The sequence below is a fragment of the Dendrobium catenatum genome, unplaced genomic scaffold, assembly GCF_001605985.2.
Source record: "Dendrobium catenatum unplaced genomic scaffold, ASM160598v2 fragScaff_scaffold_211, whole genome shotgun sequence".
In the NCBI taxonomy this organism is placed as follows: Eukaryota; Viridiplantae; Streptophyta; class Magnoliopsida; order Asparagales; family Orchidaceae; genus Dendrobium; species Dendrobium catenatum.
Window position 1 is genome coordinate 2,181,745 of NW_021318673.1, and position 16,975 is coordinate 2,198,719.

Below are 16,975 nucleotides of genomic sequence, written 5' to 3' on the forward strand. Positions count from 1 at the left end.
TATTTTTTATTTAATATTTCAGAAAATTTCTGGTGGCTTATTAGTTGACGAAGATAGAATAGCCATTGAAATGATGCAACGTGGAGAAGATTAATTTGGATTTGCAATTTCACATGGACAAATAGTAAATAAAATCACTCAATCTATTAAAATTGGGTATTTTCTATTAATTGATTATAAATAATTTTTCTTTTTCTGATTGTGTAATATTATGATTTTTATTTAAATTTTTGTAGTTACCTATTTACAGCATGACAATTAACTTATCTTTATAAATGAGACGGCACTATACTAAATTTTAAATGCAAGGCAAGTTTAATACTCTAACATGTTATATTTTTTTATAAGTCTAGTTTATATTGCTATCTTTTAAGAACTAATATATATCTTTTAAACATCTCTACAGAACTTGGTATGTGGAAAGAATGTTCTGGTTGAAAATTAATACTTTCACTACTCATTTTATAATTGGGATTCTAACAAGGATCTATGTTAGTGTATTGGAATAATACATCTCACGATTTAAACTTAAATTGAACACAAATTTATAGATATGATATTTTTTTATTATTTATAGTGAAGTCAGATTATTGACATGGTTCACGAGCATTTTTATTTATTTCAACTTATTATTATATGATTATTTTGTCTGAAGATTATAAGAGTTAAGTTAACTCTTCTTTTGTAGAAAAAAATAATACAGATCATGGATGAGACTATTTATAGAGCTCTAAAGGAAGTTGGGCTTGAAGATACTTATGAGACACAAGACTATTTGAATTTTTGCCTTCGCATTCATGAGGCTGTTGATGTAGATAGCACACAAAATGAAGCTGTCGTTATTAATATGGTATTCATCTTCTAACTTATCTTCATTAATCTTTATTACTATAAGTAATTTGATATGGTAGATTTCATATTTTTTAAAATATGTTAGAACTTATCATGACTCTAATTTTCAGCTGGTTGTTTGTCGATCATGATTAACCAACTATTTTATTAGCATATAATAGTACATATTTATTTTAGACCTACAAAATATTTGTTTGGAAATACATATTTGCTTCAGACATGAAGTCAACATAAAAAGTAAATAAGCTTATGATAAACATACAAGAATAAGAATAGCACATTTACTTACCAAAAATATAAAATTTGATACATCTAACAGTAACAAATTGGACTCGTTGTGAGCTAAAGCTTTTGCAAGCATATACTAATAAAATTAGTTTGTAGCATTCAAAAAAATTACCAATAGAAAAGAAATTGAAATATGGCTTTCAATAAAAAAATACTGGTGGGCCGTGAGAGTAAAACTGTCATGTGAGAGATTTTGTATGAACTTAGAGAACTCAGCTTACACATATTAATAAAATATAAAAAATTAAATAATATTATAAAATTTAAATATTATTTACTTAATTGAAATATTTTTTAAAAACATATCAAATAAATAAATTCATATGTATTAGTAACTTTAACAACAGTTCACTAAACACAACTTAGGATTTCATGACAGTTTTAACTACTATAAAAATATTTGCAATGATTTCAAAATCGTTGCATGTTTATCGTAGTTGGTTTCTACTGTAAAATCATTATGTAATGATTTTACGATCGGCTCGGCGGGAAAGGGTTTCGATTTTGTGGCGGTTATAATGTGACAAATCTCAGGTAATAGAAGCCTCAAATTTCTAGAGGACTAATCCTTATTAATTGCCCACCCATCTAACTCCATCTGACTTGTTATATATAGGTAGAAATTAAGATCCCAAATATCTTTTTTATCTAAAAATTAATAGATGGAATAAAATTATGATTTTTAACTATTTCATTAACAATATAATATATTATAATTTTATAAAGCTTGCTCATGCAGAGTAGCTCAAAAAGCATACAGACAAACTCATAAATTTCATGACTAACATATATTAAAATAAAGGAAGCTACAGCTAGTTAGTACTTGGATGACTGGTGATGCCATGAACCTTGTAGCCCTTGGAGAGGAGAGGCTTTACAAGCCAGGAGGAAATCAATACAAATAATCCTATATCTTATAAATTTGAACCAAACAACTTGGATGAAATTTCAAGAGAGAAATAAATTTAACCTAAATTATGTGGATAGCTAAAGAATCTAAGTGGTGGTAACGTCTATTAAGGCTCCAACTGGGATGAATCGTTCAGTTTGGATGCGATCTCCACGAAAGGGCTTCGACGGCTAGAGAAAAAGGAGAACGATCGGGGGAGCTTGGAGAGAACGGAGGCGGCCTAAGGCATAGAGAAGCTCGATTGATTGCTAGGTCTCGAAGTGAATGGAAAGAAAGGATCGCAAGAAAGGAATAGAAGACAAAATTCAAAATAAATTCTTATATTGCATTATAAAAAATTCTTATATTGCATTATAAAAAATTCTTATATTGCATTACAACTTCATTTAGAATTATGTCAAAAATATATATTAACAATACCATTTAAATAACCAAAAATCATATAAATGAATAAAAATGTTATGAATGCAACCGAGAAAAACTACAGGAATGAAACATAACAATTCTTTTCCAAATAATAAAACTTTGAAAGGAGAAAACTTTCAGATAAGCAAACAAAGATATAAATTGAAGAAGGTAAGGTGAGAAGAAGACACGGAGCCATGAATAGTCTAGCACCGTCTTTCCTTTCGACCTTCCCCCTGTCACCTTCGACAAATGCTGGCAAGGCTGAGGAGTGACGCATAATGGTTAGGCTCACAATTTACGCAGCGCATGTAAACTGAAAAAAGTTTGATTAGGGCAAATAAAAAAGATGAGGCAAATTACAATATACTCCTAATAATGAGTATTTTTTGCCGCCCCACCCAGGTAACAAAGGGTTCTGCCATTGCCAACACACCTCTAAATTTTGAGATCCAAAAGATAAGTTAAACAAGCCTAGCAAAGAAGCCCGAAGAAAGATAAATATTTGCTTCTTTTTATAATAAAGTTTATATTAATTGCTCTTCAAATAAGAAGCCTTTAACCATTGTTTCTCTTATTTGTTTACATAAATTGTAAGGAGTGGTGGTAATCATACAAACCAATGAGGCTTAAGGAGTTCAGTCACCTCTATTTCTTCCAAATGGAGTCGCTACGGTCGGATACCACTATAAATTAGCTTCAGTGCATGAAGTATTCTAAAACTTAGATAACCAAGGTCTTATAAGTCATATAATGTATCTTTATGCTCTTCTAACCTTAGGGTTTTATAGAAATCCTTGCTTTTATTTTATTATTATTTTTATTTATAACCTGAACTGTTGTTTGCTAAATTTTCTACATGCACTTTCGCTGCTTAGCCCTCTAATTATTAAAAGATGACCAAGCTTATAGTTACTCAAAAGTGAGCAAATGATTATGATGTGATGTGTTTTGAATTTTACACAAAATGTTTTACTAATTTGCAGGGAGTATAACATTTTTTTTATTTTTTAAAAAATATAGTTCATCAAAAAGAGTTGTGAAAATTTATAAAATGAGTCGTTTTACCAAAATTATTAGGGATCCAAAGACAAAAGAACATCCTTTATTGGAGAGTTCTTTTTATTTGAGTATCCTGTTGGATGAACATACAAGAGACCTTAAGAAAAGAAATGAACCACTAGGAACCTGCAGAAAAGAACCACAAAGATCTCTAATAAAAATGTTATAGGTTGTTGACATTTGAAATTTACGAAGTCTACATCCTTAGACTCAAAGCATCCATTCTGTCCCCTTTAGTACCCTTTAACTCTATGGAAAAGCCAATTATTCAACCCAATAGGATAACGATTCTTCAATATATGAAGGACGAAGATATTGACTAAGATTTTTTATTCTTCATTGGTTTTGATAACGATTTTTCCATTGTGGGTTGTTTTAGTTTCAGTCTTAGATATGGAATGAAGTTTATGTCTTGCCTGGAGAGCCTTGATGAGGAGAAATTATTACGTGCGGACGCCAAACACGTTCAGACTCGAATGAGGAGGCGCCACATCACCCAATGCACAATGCATTGCATGACGTGACGCTTCCTCATTAATGTTCATATATTACTACTTCATGCCTTATACGATAGAAAAAATCATTTGATTTGGCACAAATCTCGAAGCATACGTGACTTGGAAACTTTCAAAAAAATTAAATTTGAGATCATCCAAACTCTGATTTCAACTAACTTATAGTAAATCGAATGTCTCAAGGAGATGAATCTAACGACAACAAAATCAGTCCAATTTAAGCCCCAAATAGTCCCAAATTAAGGGACCGAAGCATATTTGGAAACTTCAAGGTATTTATTGGATAACCAAATGATCTCCAAATGTGGCATCCTTTTATTTGAATCGAGCGGCTTGACGAGACAAATCCAATGAGTCTACAGTCGCTTAATTCTGACATCATTAAGGCACTTAAATACTTGACAAATGTTCCATGATCAAGGGAATTAGTATGGACCATCTGATGGAACACTTTGAATTTTCCATAGATCTTCTACATATTTATTTAACATGCCACTCAAAATATTTAAATAAACCTTCTCTTCTGGCATGAAAAAGTGATGAGACTTTCAGAGGAGGCTTGGACCTTAGATTAGAGACTCAAGACAGCTTTGAGGCTTGAAGAGTCCTGGAGCTCCACCCCGGTGCCACCTGGCTGTTGTTGTTGAATCTCTGTTCGAACTTCGCCATTGAACCTTTATCTTGCCACCACCACCAGGTCTCCCTCTGCCTACAGTCATTCGTTTACTACGGTCCTCCCGACCATTGTTGGCCGATTATGGTCATTCCGACCTTAGTTGCCAGATGACTATGATTCCTTTGTCCATCGTCGCTCGACTACTGTCCTTCCGACCTCCGTCGCCCGCCGAATATGTTCTTCTAACCTCTGTCGCTTGCTGACAATAACCCCTCCGACCACAATCCTTTTGACCTCAATTGCCCGTTGACTACGATCCCTCTGACCATCTTCACCGAACTACGGTCCCTCGAACCACCGTAATCGGACTATGGTCATTCTGAACTCCGTTTCTCATTGACTACAGCCCCCCAATTATCATTGCCTGACTACAATCCTTCTGACCTCTTTCATTTGCCAATTATGATCTTGTTGATCACTATAGTCTAACTACAGTCCTTCCACCCTTCATTATCAACCGACTACGGTCTTTACCTCAATCGCCCATCGACTAAGATTTTTTTGACCTTTATCATCCACCAACCATGATTTTACTGACCACCGTCGCCCGATCATGATCCTTTCCATTTTTGTCTCCTATTGACTATAGTTCTGCGGATGACCGTCACCCGATTACTGTCCTTTCGACCTCTGTCGCCCATTGACTACTCTCCTTTAAACCTCTTCGCCCACCGACTATGATCTTGCTGACCACCGACGTCTGACTACAATCCTTCCGACCTCCGTGATCCGCCGACGATGGTCCCTTTGACCACAGTCACCCGACTACAGTCCTCCAACCTTCATCATCCACCTACCACGATCTCTCCGACCACTGTCACCCGACTACGATCCTTCCGAGCTCTGTTGCCTACTAACTACTTCCAAGTATATTAAAGAAGCTCTTTATAGCATTGGCTCTGATAAAACCACTAAGCTAGATGGTTTCACCTCCAAAATTTTTAAAAACAACTAGCATATCCTAGATTAGTCCTTCATACCTATTGTTAAATAGTTCTTTTCAACTAATTACCTACCAAAAAGAGTTAAGCATGTTGTTGTTACTTTGATACTAAAGAATTCTCATACTGAAACTCTAATTGACCACATACACCATTTCTTTATGTAATGCCATCTATAAATTCATTGTCAAGCTTATTAATGGAAAGCTCATGCCTATGCTTCCCAAGTTCATTCAATTGTCTTAGTTTGTTTTATTCATAATGGAAAAATTACTGTCAAAATTTCTTTTCACCTTTGTCATGGATGATCTCTCAAGGCTTATTAAGATGCATACTGATTGCATATCTTTTAAAGGTTTCCTTGGAAAAATTTTTACTATATCACATTTAATACATGCTATTGATCTTTTGATTTTTGGTCACATAAAACGATAGTCTTCCGATGACCCGGTTAGGAAAGTAGATGTATTAGATTTTACTTATGTTAAGAAGGAGAGAGGTAGACCTAAAAAGATTTGGTTAGAAAATATTAGAAATGACCTTTCTTTATTAGATTTAAATGAGAATTTAACTTTTAATAGGGCACAATGGAGAAAAATGATTCATGTAGCCGACCCCACATAGTGGGATAAAGGCTTGTTGTTGTTGTGTTGATCTTTTGATTTTTGGTGAGACCAATAAAAAAAATACTCATTGCTTACATTATATTTTGGATTCTTTTAAATGAAGATTTTCCTTGCTATCAACTTTAACAAATCAATTATCTACTTCTCTAAAACTATCAACATTAATAGTAAATGTTTTATGCTTAAAAATCTACCTTAGGAATATTTAGGGGTTAAAATTTCTAATTCTAAGCTAAATGATAATGATTACTTCAAAGTTCTTAATAAGCTTAACTCTTGGTTTAGTGGTTGGAAACATAAACTTCTTTCTTTTATTGTAGATTTTAGCTTGTTAAATCCCTTATATTGAGCTATCTTCATTATTGATTCATATATACTATTATACCTAAATATATTAGAAAGAGTACTACTAGTTTTATTATTAATTTACTTCAATACAATGGCGATAATAAAATGCTCACTCAGATATTGGAACACCACCACCAAACCTACTGATAGAGGTGGTCTTGGTTTCCTCAATATTGATTCTTTATATATAATGAGCAAGTGCAAACGCCTATGGAGACTGCTCAATTATACAATATTGTGGGCTCCGAAAATTTGGCCCCGGCCTCCGCTCGCTTTTGATATTTTTACGGGGGGAGTTTTAACGGATTTAGTTTCGGGATAAATTTTGGAAGGCATATGAGTATGTAGGTAAGATACTACGCAGAGATTTCACCCTCATTTTGCGAGGACTTTATGATCTGAGTTCTGATTTCCTATAGGCGTAAGCCCCTATAGTTAATTGCCCCTCCCGATCACAAGAGAGAACTTTCGATTAAGGCTAGTCATCAATCAGATACGTAGAGACATACGTCATCTGGTTATAATAGCAGCATGGGTTTGGATTTTGGTATTTGAAAATTGAATATTTAAAATAAAAATTTTATCATCTTATATTTAATATGGATGGTGGGGGAATGGATGATGGACCCGATCAAGATCCCATGGTTTCGTCGTCCTGGGCCATCGTGGTCCCTGGTCTACGTAGTTAGAGGTGGTAGTCGACCCAACCTGACTGAAGGATCCTTATCAGCAGCCATGGGTTGCTTCGTCCAAGGGTACCTTGTAGACCTGGGGTGGTTGTTTGTCTAATGTGATAAATCTGAATCCACCTTAACTAATAGAGGGCTTTGTGCCCTATCGATTATATCTTATTCATCCATATCTCAAGGATTTGATGTCAATAAGAAACATATTGACTCTGGCCATAACCTCTATAATGTGGTGCCATTTAGCGGCAGAACCACTCGGTTCAGAGGGCTCTGGGTCATAACCATTTACCTGCAGTGTCATTTAACTGCGAAATTGTCGGTTAGAGGACACGTACCACGTCCTTATTGACAGGAGAATTTTTTGAGAATGAATCTTAATGATATTCTCGACCAGACATTAGATCTTTGTGAGCTGAGGTTATTTTCAAGTTTGTCCACCTCGACAAATTTTTGTGAAGGGTGGATGAATTTTGCTTTAAATTTTGATGGATGAATTTCATTTTTAAATATTTAGATCTCGGGTGATTTTAAATTTTTGGATTCGATGGAAATTTTGGTGGCATTTTGGATAACAAAGTTAACCCCTACAGTTGAGATGTATATTAAATACGAGCATCATTGGGGTGTCTGGGGTTATTTGTATTTATGAGTTGAACCTTGTCGACTCTATCCACTTGTTGACAGAAGATCGGGTTCAGCACAGGCTTTATGCCTTTATTAGTGAATTCTTTTGATTTTAGGCATTGAAGGCCTAATATGAATGTATTAAAATAAATATTCTGGTCGACACCGTGACCGTATATTTGTTTAAGAGTTTGAGCTTTGTCGACTCCTACCCCATTGTTCAGGAGGATCGGGCTTGAACTTGAATTCACTTATTGACCAGCACAGCATCTCTAAATATCACGTATATAAATAGAATACGCTCGTCGTGGCCCATGTGGGTTTATGATCGCTTACTCCTCTTTTTTTGTGTACCTATGTGTATACATACTACAGTGCATGTGGATGGAGGTATTTTGGAACATTTAACAAATTTCCTACGACATCTCGTAGGATCCTACATCTGTCATATTCTTCAGTCTTTTCTTGCAATGAATCAATGTATTATTCAACTATTGATTGATTATTGAGTGCAAATGCGTTGTAGCATTCATCATCTATTGTTGATTATCGTTGTTACACATGCGTTTATTTGTTGCACAACGATCCTTTCATTTTTGCAAGAGGCCGATACGTTTTCTTGCATGCTATTATTGGCTATTGGTTGAGCTATGTTCTTCACCAATAATATAAATTGGGAGCTTATTGTCCACTTGCTTGCTTGTATAGTAACATTACTATAGAAATATTATTGCATTCCCCATACGTCTTTGCAGTCGATGCAACCATCTAAAATCAATCAATTGCATAAATTTCTTTATTACTATTTGTGAGTGAATGACATTTGCAAGTTTTTTTTGGTTCACAAGTTTTATGTGTTTGAATGAGAAATCATTTCATCATTTTTTTGTTCAAATGTCTCTCTTATATTCAAATGTATTTTATTTTAATGCCATTATTAAGTGCTCATGCTCAAGTCCAAGTCCAAGTTCAAGTCAAGTTCACAAGTCTACTGTACATTCAAACTTAGTTTAATGTTTGCAAGTTCAATTATTATTTGAATTAAGTTAAAGTCTTTTGTTTGCTTAAGTTGTCATGTCCGCTTAATGTTCAAGTCAAATTCACTTGAATTAAATGAATTCAAGTTCAAGCTCATTTTAATTATATTTTAGTTAGGTTCAAGCTTTTATTAGTCATTTGAGTGTCCAAATATGTTCCCTGCTGTCCAAAAGTTTGCAAGTTCAAGCTATCCAAATTTTGTCAAAGTCCCCTATTTCAGTGAAAATTTCGGCAGCCTCCCAGCATCTCCCCCATTTAGGGGAAAATCCGAGAGACTAGCCTTTCCCTCGTCGCCACGTGGGTGCTTCAGGTAGGTGTCGGGTGATACCGCGGCCGCAAATTTGTTCAATCCCCGCCCGCTACGTGAGTGCTTAAGGGTCTTTAGGTACCTCCTTTCAAAAGAGAGCAATTTTCTTTCCCCCCTATGCACTACGTGAGCGTTTGGAGGTACTTATTTTTTTATCTCCTTTACGCTACTTGAGCGCTCCGGGGCTTACCTGCCTCGTTGCTAGTGTCGCACTGGTTTCCCTCCCTACTATGCTACGTGAGAGCGTAGGGGGTTTGCCGGCTCGTCGCTAGCGTCTAGAGTGGGATTTTTAAGATAGAAAATTTATACCTTTGCAAACAATGGCGGCGGTGGTGGTGACGAACAAAGATGCACAAAAAATCCCTTTTCTTCTTCTCTATTTTTTTCTATTTTTCCTCTCTTTTTTTTTTATTTTATCTTTTTTTTTTTTTTTCTGAAAACTCTTTCTTTCTTCTCCTTTTTTTATGCACTTTTTTTATCTCTTTTCATTTGTACTTCTCTCTCTTTTTTTTAAACATACAGACACTTACATGCTTATGTATATATCTATACACATGTTTACACATATCTTTACAATAAGAATAACTGCTAATATTACACAAACCTAACCAACAGTTTTAATAATAGCGTAATTGGACAAGGTGAATAATAATAATAATAATAATAAGGGAGGGAATAAAATAGTTGTTGAGTGGCATTGGGAATGAGTTGATTGTTGTAAACCCATACATAAAGGAAAGGAGGATCAAAAGTAGTTGCAAATCCAACCATCTTCAACAATGAATGTACAGGAAATCTTAGATCAATATTTATCCAAGAAGTTTGGTCACGTTCAAGCAGGCTTTATCAGAGCTTGTGGAAGCTGTCATACTAATATTTAGAAGTCTTGATTATTTAAGATGTTGACAGATTACCTTGGAGCAAGTTTGTTTGGTTCAAAGGGGATGCTCCACTAAATATGCAATTTTTGTTTGGAAAATCTTAGTTGGTCACTTGAAGACCAAGTTTGCCTTGCAAGCTAGGAGTGTCAATGTTACTCAAAGTTGTGTGTTCTGTAATATATATTTGGAATCACACAAATCATTTTATCTTTGATATCCCTTATGTCTTCAAAATCCTTGAAAGATGCATATCTTATAGTTCCTAACAACTTAGCTTTAACATGAATCAAGCCTTTATATTTTGTGTAGATGATATTAAGTATAAAATTACTAGAAGATATATTTTTTTTCTTCTTGCTATTCATATCAATGCTACAAGAATTTTTAATGCCAAAGAATGGAGGTGGCATTTTAGTTTCAAAAACTTTTTTTTTATAATTATGATGAAATGCAGGATGTGGATGTTTCAAAGTGATATTCCTTAATCCTTGTAGTCTCTTATAGCTATCCTATCATTGAATTTTGCTTTATCTCAGATGTTGTTGTTGGCAGTTTATGATTATAGTTATCTGATTTCTATCTTTTGAATTTGTGCTCCTTTATATTTTACATATTGGTTTAGACCAATGGATTTGCTGCTTGGGGCTATGCTAGTTTTCATTCTTTTGGAAATTCTCTTGATGATAGAATGATGTTAGTTCTTATGTGAATCCTATTATGCTTACATCAATATTATAGGGTATGATTGGCATGGATGACTCGTCTTGTCGATGCTCTTGCTAAAGCACGAAGCATTGACAAGGCCAAAAATCTTGTTAAGTTGATGGGGAAAAGGGATCCAAATGCTATGACTTAACTCTTCGATCGGGCATTTAGGTCAGTTTCGCCGAATCCAAAGAATCTTGCATATTTGCTTAATCAAGGTAACACCATCCTGACGAACCAGACGTTGCCCAATGCTCTCCATACTCATCAACGATTGGATGGCTCACTCCGGTTATCTTTCTCCAGTTGTACTCCACAACCCATTCCACCGGAAGGAGGTGAAGGCGGTAATACTTTAGTACATATACGAAATGCGCTTGAAAACACACCAGACGAGTTCCTCTTCATGATGCAAGAAGATCTAGGCTGGAGACAGAAAATCACCCTGAAGAACAAAATACGTGTAACTCTCAATACAAACCTTTCATGCTTTCTTTGATGTTCTTAAGACTGAAGAAGAGGTTTTTGAGTTGCTTCTTGAAATAAGGCAAACAACTTGTAAACCAACATTGGATTCATATATTATGCTAATAAGGAAATTATGCAGGTGGAGACAGCATGATAGTGTTTTTAGGTTATGGGGCCAGATCAGTGAGTATGGTCTGAGTCTTGATCTTAGTGCTTATATAATTTTGATCCATGGTCTCTTTCTAAATGGGAAGCTAGAAGAGGCTTCCAAGTATTACGAAGAGATAAAAGAAAAGGGCTTTGAGCCTAAACCCAAGACTGAGGAATGATCGAAACATGTCTTGCTTGTAAAGTAGCTGCAGGAAAAGTAGAATGTCCGGCTTCAGATAGTGGTAGGTACTAAAAGGAACTTTTGGGGATGAATAGCAGAAATGTACAGAGTATGTAACACTTCTCTGGAAATTTTTTGAAGACTTGAAACAAGGAGCATAACTAGAGAGCTCGTTTGGTTGCTAAAATGGTATGCATTGATGCTTCTCCTATCATGCTTTAAATGCAATGTGATTTTATATATCTCCTTCCATGTCTTCAATGCAATGTGAATACTAGTCCATTCCAAGACATGGAAATCAAACAATGAGCTCTCATCCACCTAAAATAATACAGCTTGGAGTTTCATTTATTTTTTATATCTTTTTGGAAGAAGACTTGCTAAAATTAAACAAAAAGTTTTTTTTCTGTTTGATATTCTCTGGTTAGCTAGAAGAAAACGAAATCCAGTTTGGTATTTATTTAGTCCCTGTTTGTTATGCTATTTTCTTTCGCTTACTTTTTAGAGAAAGTTGCATCCATATACACATTCTTTAGGTTTTTTTTTTTTGCCTTATTATAAACTGTAAATCTTAGAGGTCTCGGTCTCTTTTAGGATTTTGGATTGGAACGATAAAGGAAAATAAAAATGATATATAAGTGTATGAAGTCATTGTTTTAAGCATGTGAAGACAAATTTTTCTCTTTTTTTTTTTCCACCTTTAAATTAACTTGTGCTGTTTCATACCATTCAGATGGTGTTTGAAAATGTTCAAATCTGGATGGAAGCGGCCATTTCATAACTACAAAAGTCTAAGAAAGTATTCTATTTTCATCCATTTAACTTTGTGAGAATGTTTTATGTAAGGGGAAAACTAGAATATGAATGAAATAAATCAGGTCTTAGTTTCTTTATGAGCAAAAGTAATGCCCTAGGAATATAATAAATAAATTTTGAACAAAGCTTCAAAACGGAGGCAAATCTTTATGAATGACTCACATAAGAACAATGAAGGTGAAATTTTCTTTATGTATTGTTTTTTTTTTTGGACAAGCTTTTAATAGAAAGGAGATAGGTGTAACCTCAAAACAAAGTATTCTTGGTAAGCTTGGAATTAATATTTTTTTCTTTTTTGGTATGGACTTAAAAATTAGTATTACTAAGTTGTAAAATCGCAATGCATCAAACATAAAGGCAGTGTGAATGCATTAGGAAAGAAAAAAGAAAAAAAAAATCAATCGTTACATGTTCTCATAGATAGTATCAAAAAATATTCGAAATTTAAAGATGGCATTGATGGGAGAGCGAATTTGGAAGACTGGTAGCATAACATAATTTCTACAACAACAACAATAACAATAACATCAAGCCTTTGTCCCACTACTTGGGATCAGCTACATGAATCATTTTTTTCCATTGTGCCCTGTTAAAAGTCAAGTCCTCATTTAAATCTAGTAAAGAAAGATCATTTCTAATATTTTCTAACCAAGTCTTTTTAGGTCCACCTCTACCTTTCTTAACATAATTCAAATCTAATGCCTCTACTTTCCTAACCGGATCATCAAAAGGCCGCCGTTTTATGTGACCAAACCATCTAAGTCGACTCTCTCTAATCTTATCTTCCACTGAAGCCACTCCAACCTTTTCACGTATATGCTCATTTCGTATCCTATCTTTAAGGGTAAAGCCACTCATCCACTTGAGCATCCTCATCTCTGCAACACTTAACTTATTAGTATGCTTCTCTTTTAATGACCAACATTCTGCACCATAAAGCATTGCACGTCTCACCACCATTTTATTGAATTTTCCATTAAGTTTGAGTGGTACTTTTCTATCACACAACAAGCTCGATGCATTCCTCCACTTCAACCATCCAACTTGAATTTTATTGATAATATCCCTATCTATTTCACCATCACTTTGAATAATAGATCCAAGATATCTAAAACGTGTACTCTTATTAATGGCCTGATCACCCAAGGTCACAATCCCCCCACTAGGTCTATTACTACTAAAATTACACTCTATATATTCAGTTTTAGATCTACTCAAGCGAAAACCTTTAGACTCTAAGGTTGACCTCCATAATTCGAGTTTACCTTTAACTCCCTCTCTAGTCTTATCAACAAGAAGAATATCATCAGCAAAAAGCATACACCAAGGTACATCATCTTGCAAATGCCTAGTGAGAACATCTATGACTAAAGCAAAAAATATATAGGCTTAAAGTTGATCCTTGATGCAATCCAACAGAAATAGGAAAATACTTGGTCAAACCACCTTGTGTTTGAACACAAGTAATAGCTCCTGCATACATATTTTTAATGATTTGAATATAAGCATTATTAACTCCTTTCTTTTCAAGAACTCTCCATAGCACTTCTCTTGTAACTTTATCATATGCTTTCTCTAAATCAATAAATATCAAATGTAGATCCTCCTTACTCTCTCTATATTTCTCTATCAAACCTCTCAATAAATGTATGGCTTCCATAGTAGACCTATCCGGCATGAATCCAAATTGATTTTGAGAAACATTAGTATCACGCTGTAACCTATGCCTTATAACTTACTCCCATAGTTTTAAAGTTTGACACATTAACTTAATTCCTCTATAGTTTGCATAATCCTATGCATCACCTTTATTCTTAAAAATAGGAATCAACATGCTCATTCTCCACTCATCTCACATCTTTTGTCTTCAAAACAATATTAAACAGTTTAGTAAGTCAAGAAATTCCTTCATCTCCTAAGCATTTCTACACCTCTATTGGAATATCATCAGGTCCAACAACTTTTCCACATCTCATTTTTTTGAAGCCTCACTAACTTCGGTTTTACTAATACGACGATAAAAACATAAATCTTTATTATCATTTAGGGTGTTAAGGTCACTAAAGTCAACTATATTCTCACAATCTTCATTAAAAAGTTTGGCAAAATATCTCATCCACTTTTATTGAATATCATCTTCTAGGAAAAGTATTTTTTAATCTTCATCCTTAATACACTTCACTTGAACTAAATCCTTACTACTACTATCTCTTTGTTTAGCTAACTTATACATATATCTTTCTCTCTCCTTAGTATCTAATATATTATATAAATCATTAAAAGCTAAGATCTTTGCATCGTATATTGCTTTCTTAGATTCCTTACTAGCCTCTTTATATCGTTCCCAATTATCAAATTTTTACATCTAAACTAATTTTTACAATAATTTTTCTTATTTTTTTATCTTTTCTTGTATATTTGGATTTCACCACCAACTCTTTTTATTATTAAGAGCCTTTCTCTTTGATATCCCAAGCATATCTTTTATAATATTTTTAATATCACTAGCCACTTTTTCCCACATAACATTAGCATCCTCATTCATAGACAAATTTTTAAGATCTAAAATCTTGCTCTTAAAAATATTTTTGTTAATATTCTTTAAAAGCCCCCATCTAACCCTAGAACAATGTTTTACTTTATTTTTTATTTTATGCCCCTTTATTTTAAAGTCCAAAACTAATAAGCGATGTTTGATACATAAACTTTCACTCGGAATAACTTTACAATCTTTGCAATATAAACAATCTACTTTTCTAATAAGAAAATCAATCTGGGTTTTACTATTGTTGCAATCCATGACCCATAGTCTGAGATTTTGATGATGATAATTAATGTCGTCTAATTTACTATTTATTAAATATCTTTTATTTTTACTATTGTCTGTGAGTACTAACATTTCAGGGAGATCACAAGTTACTCAGGACAACAAGAAGACTCAAGTTTGGGTAGAATAGGAGTGTGAGTTTGTTACATTATAATTTTTTCATTTTTTTTTCTTGAGTCTAGCCACAAATTACATATAAATCTGAGCAACCATGCACACATACAGGAGGAGAGGGTTTTTAAAATGTAGATTTTTTTCTTCTCTGTTGATTGTATTGTACGATTTTCTATCGTACTGTACGATCTGATCTGGCTGAAATGTATTTTTGTGAACAGGTCATATTGTACGACTACGATCGTACTGTACGATATGTTACCTATCAAAAACCCTAACCGCCAGATTTAATTTAAGAAAGTTTTATAGCCGTTCGTACTGTACGAAGACCTTCGTACTGTACGATGTATTTTGAATACTTAAATTAATCTGTGATTAGTGGAATAAATCAAGGATTAATTTCTGATTGGTCATCGTAATGTACGAACTAGTTCATATTATACGATGAACCGAGGCTATTATTTATCGTCCCGAACTTCGTCCTGGATGATACCTTGATTTTGCCTAATCATATTGTATGAAGTAGATCGTACACTACGATGTATAGAGACGAGTTTTGATCGTCCCGGACTTCGTCCTGGACGATACCTTGATTTTGACTAATTGTACTGTACAAAGTAGGTCATACCCTACGATGTACAGAGATGAGTTTTAATCGTCCCGACTATTGTTCTCTACGAATAGAAGAGTTGTTCATATCGTACTGTACGAGTTTATATCGTACGATGCGAACTTATTCAGAAGTTTTGACCTGTTCATAAACCTTCGTACTAGGACAAAGCTCATTTGTACTAATCGTACTATACGATATGGAATCATACTGTACGATCGTAACGGCTAATTTGAAAAAAATTAGGGTTTTTGGAGCCCATTTTAAGTATAAAAAAGTTATGTTTTTCACGTATATGTGACTATGAGAGGGGAACGTGATTAGAGAGGGAATCCTTGGGAGAGAGCTCATGAGAAGATTTTAGGGTTTGAGAGAGGAAGAAGAGGGTAAGCTTGGTGAGGGAGAAGTAGTGTGAGGGAGATCACACGGTTGCTCCGTTCTTGCTGCACTTTATTCCTCCTGTGGCCCGAGAAGATCTTGTGAGAGGCTCTCTGAGGGGGAGACTCTTCTACATCCATATCCTCTAAGGTACTCAGCCTTCTCCAGGAGGGAGAAAAATGAGAACGTACGCTGCCATCGCTAGGAGGGTGACAAAGCGCTTGACACTCCACCACACCGGGTTGGTGAAAGTGCGTCTTGTATGGGCTTCTCCGCCTTGCCGAGGGGCAAAAAAGGAGAACTATAGTTTTGTAGTGAAATTCTCAGAGTGGAGGACTTTGGGGAGTGGATGTAGGTCAAGTGACCGAACCACTATAAAATCTCTAGTGTGATTTTTCTTTTACCGCTTTTATTTTTGTTTGCATTTTATTTTCATTATATTTACTTGGTGATAATTGTGGTGAAAATCATTGTTGCAAATTGTGTTAATGTACTTGCTTCCGCATTAAATTTTTATGGTTAATATTTAAAAACAAAAAAAAAATCATTAAAACTCCTGTTTCC

General features: G+C 34.4%; 1 long non-coding RNA gene across 6 annotated transcripts in view; it reads left to right on the forward strand.

Moving 5' to 3' along the window:
* The window catches only part of LOC110113961, a 53,928-nt gene that overhangs the window by 20,643 nt on the left and 16,310 nt on the right, over window positions 1–16,975 (forward strand). For 3 of the 6 annotated variants that reach the window (XR_003700078.1, XR_003700079.1, XR_003700081.1), the window contains exon 4: window positions 10,901–11,855. The exons of 1 other annotated variant lie outside the window; for it this stretch is intronic. This is a non-coding gene — a long non-coding RNA (uncharacterized LOC110113961). The remainder of the gene's footprint in view (window positions 1–10,900; window positions 11,856–16,975) is intronic. 2 more of the 6 variants (XR_002305204.2, XR_003700080.1) reach the window with 2 other exon arrangements.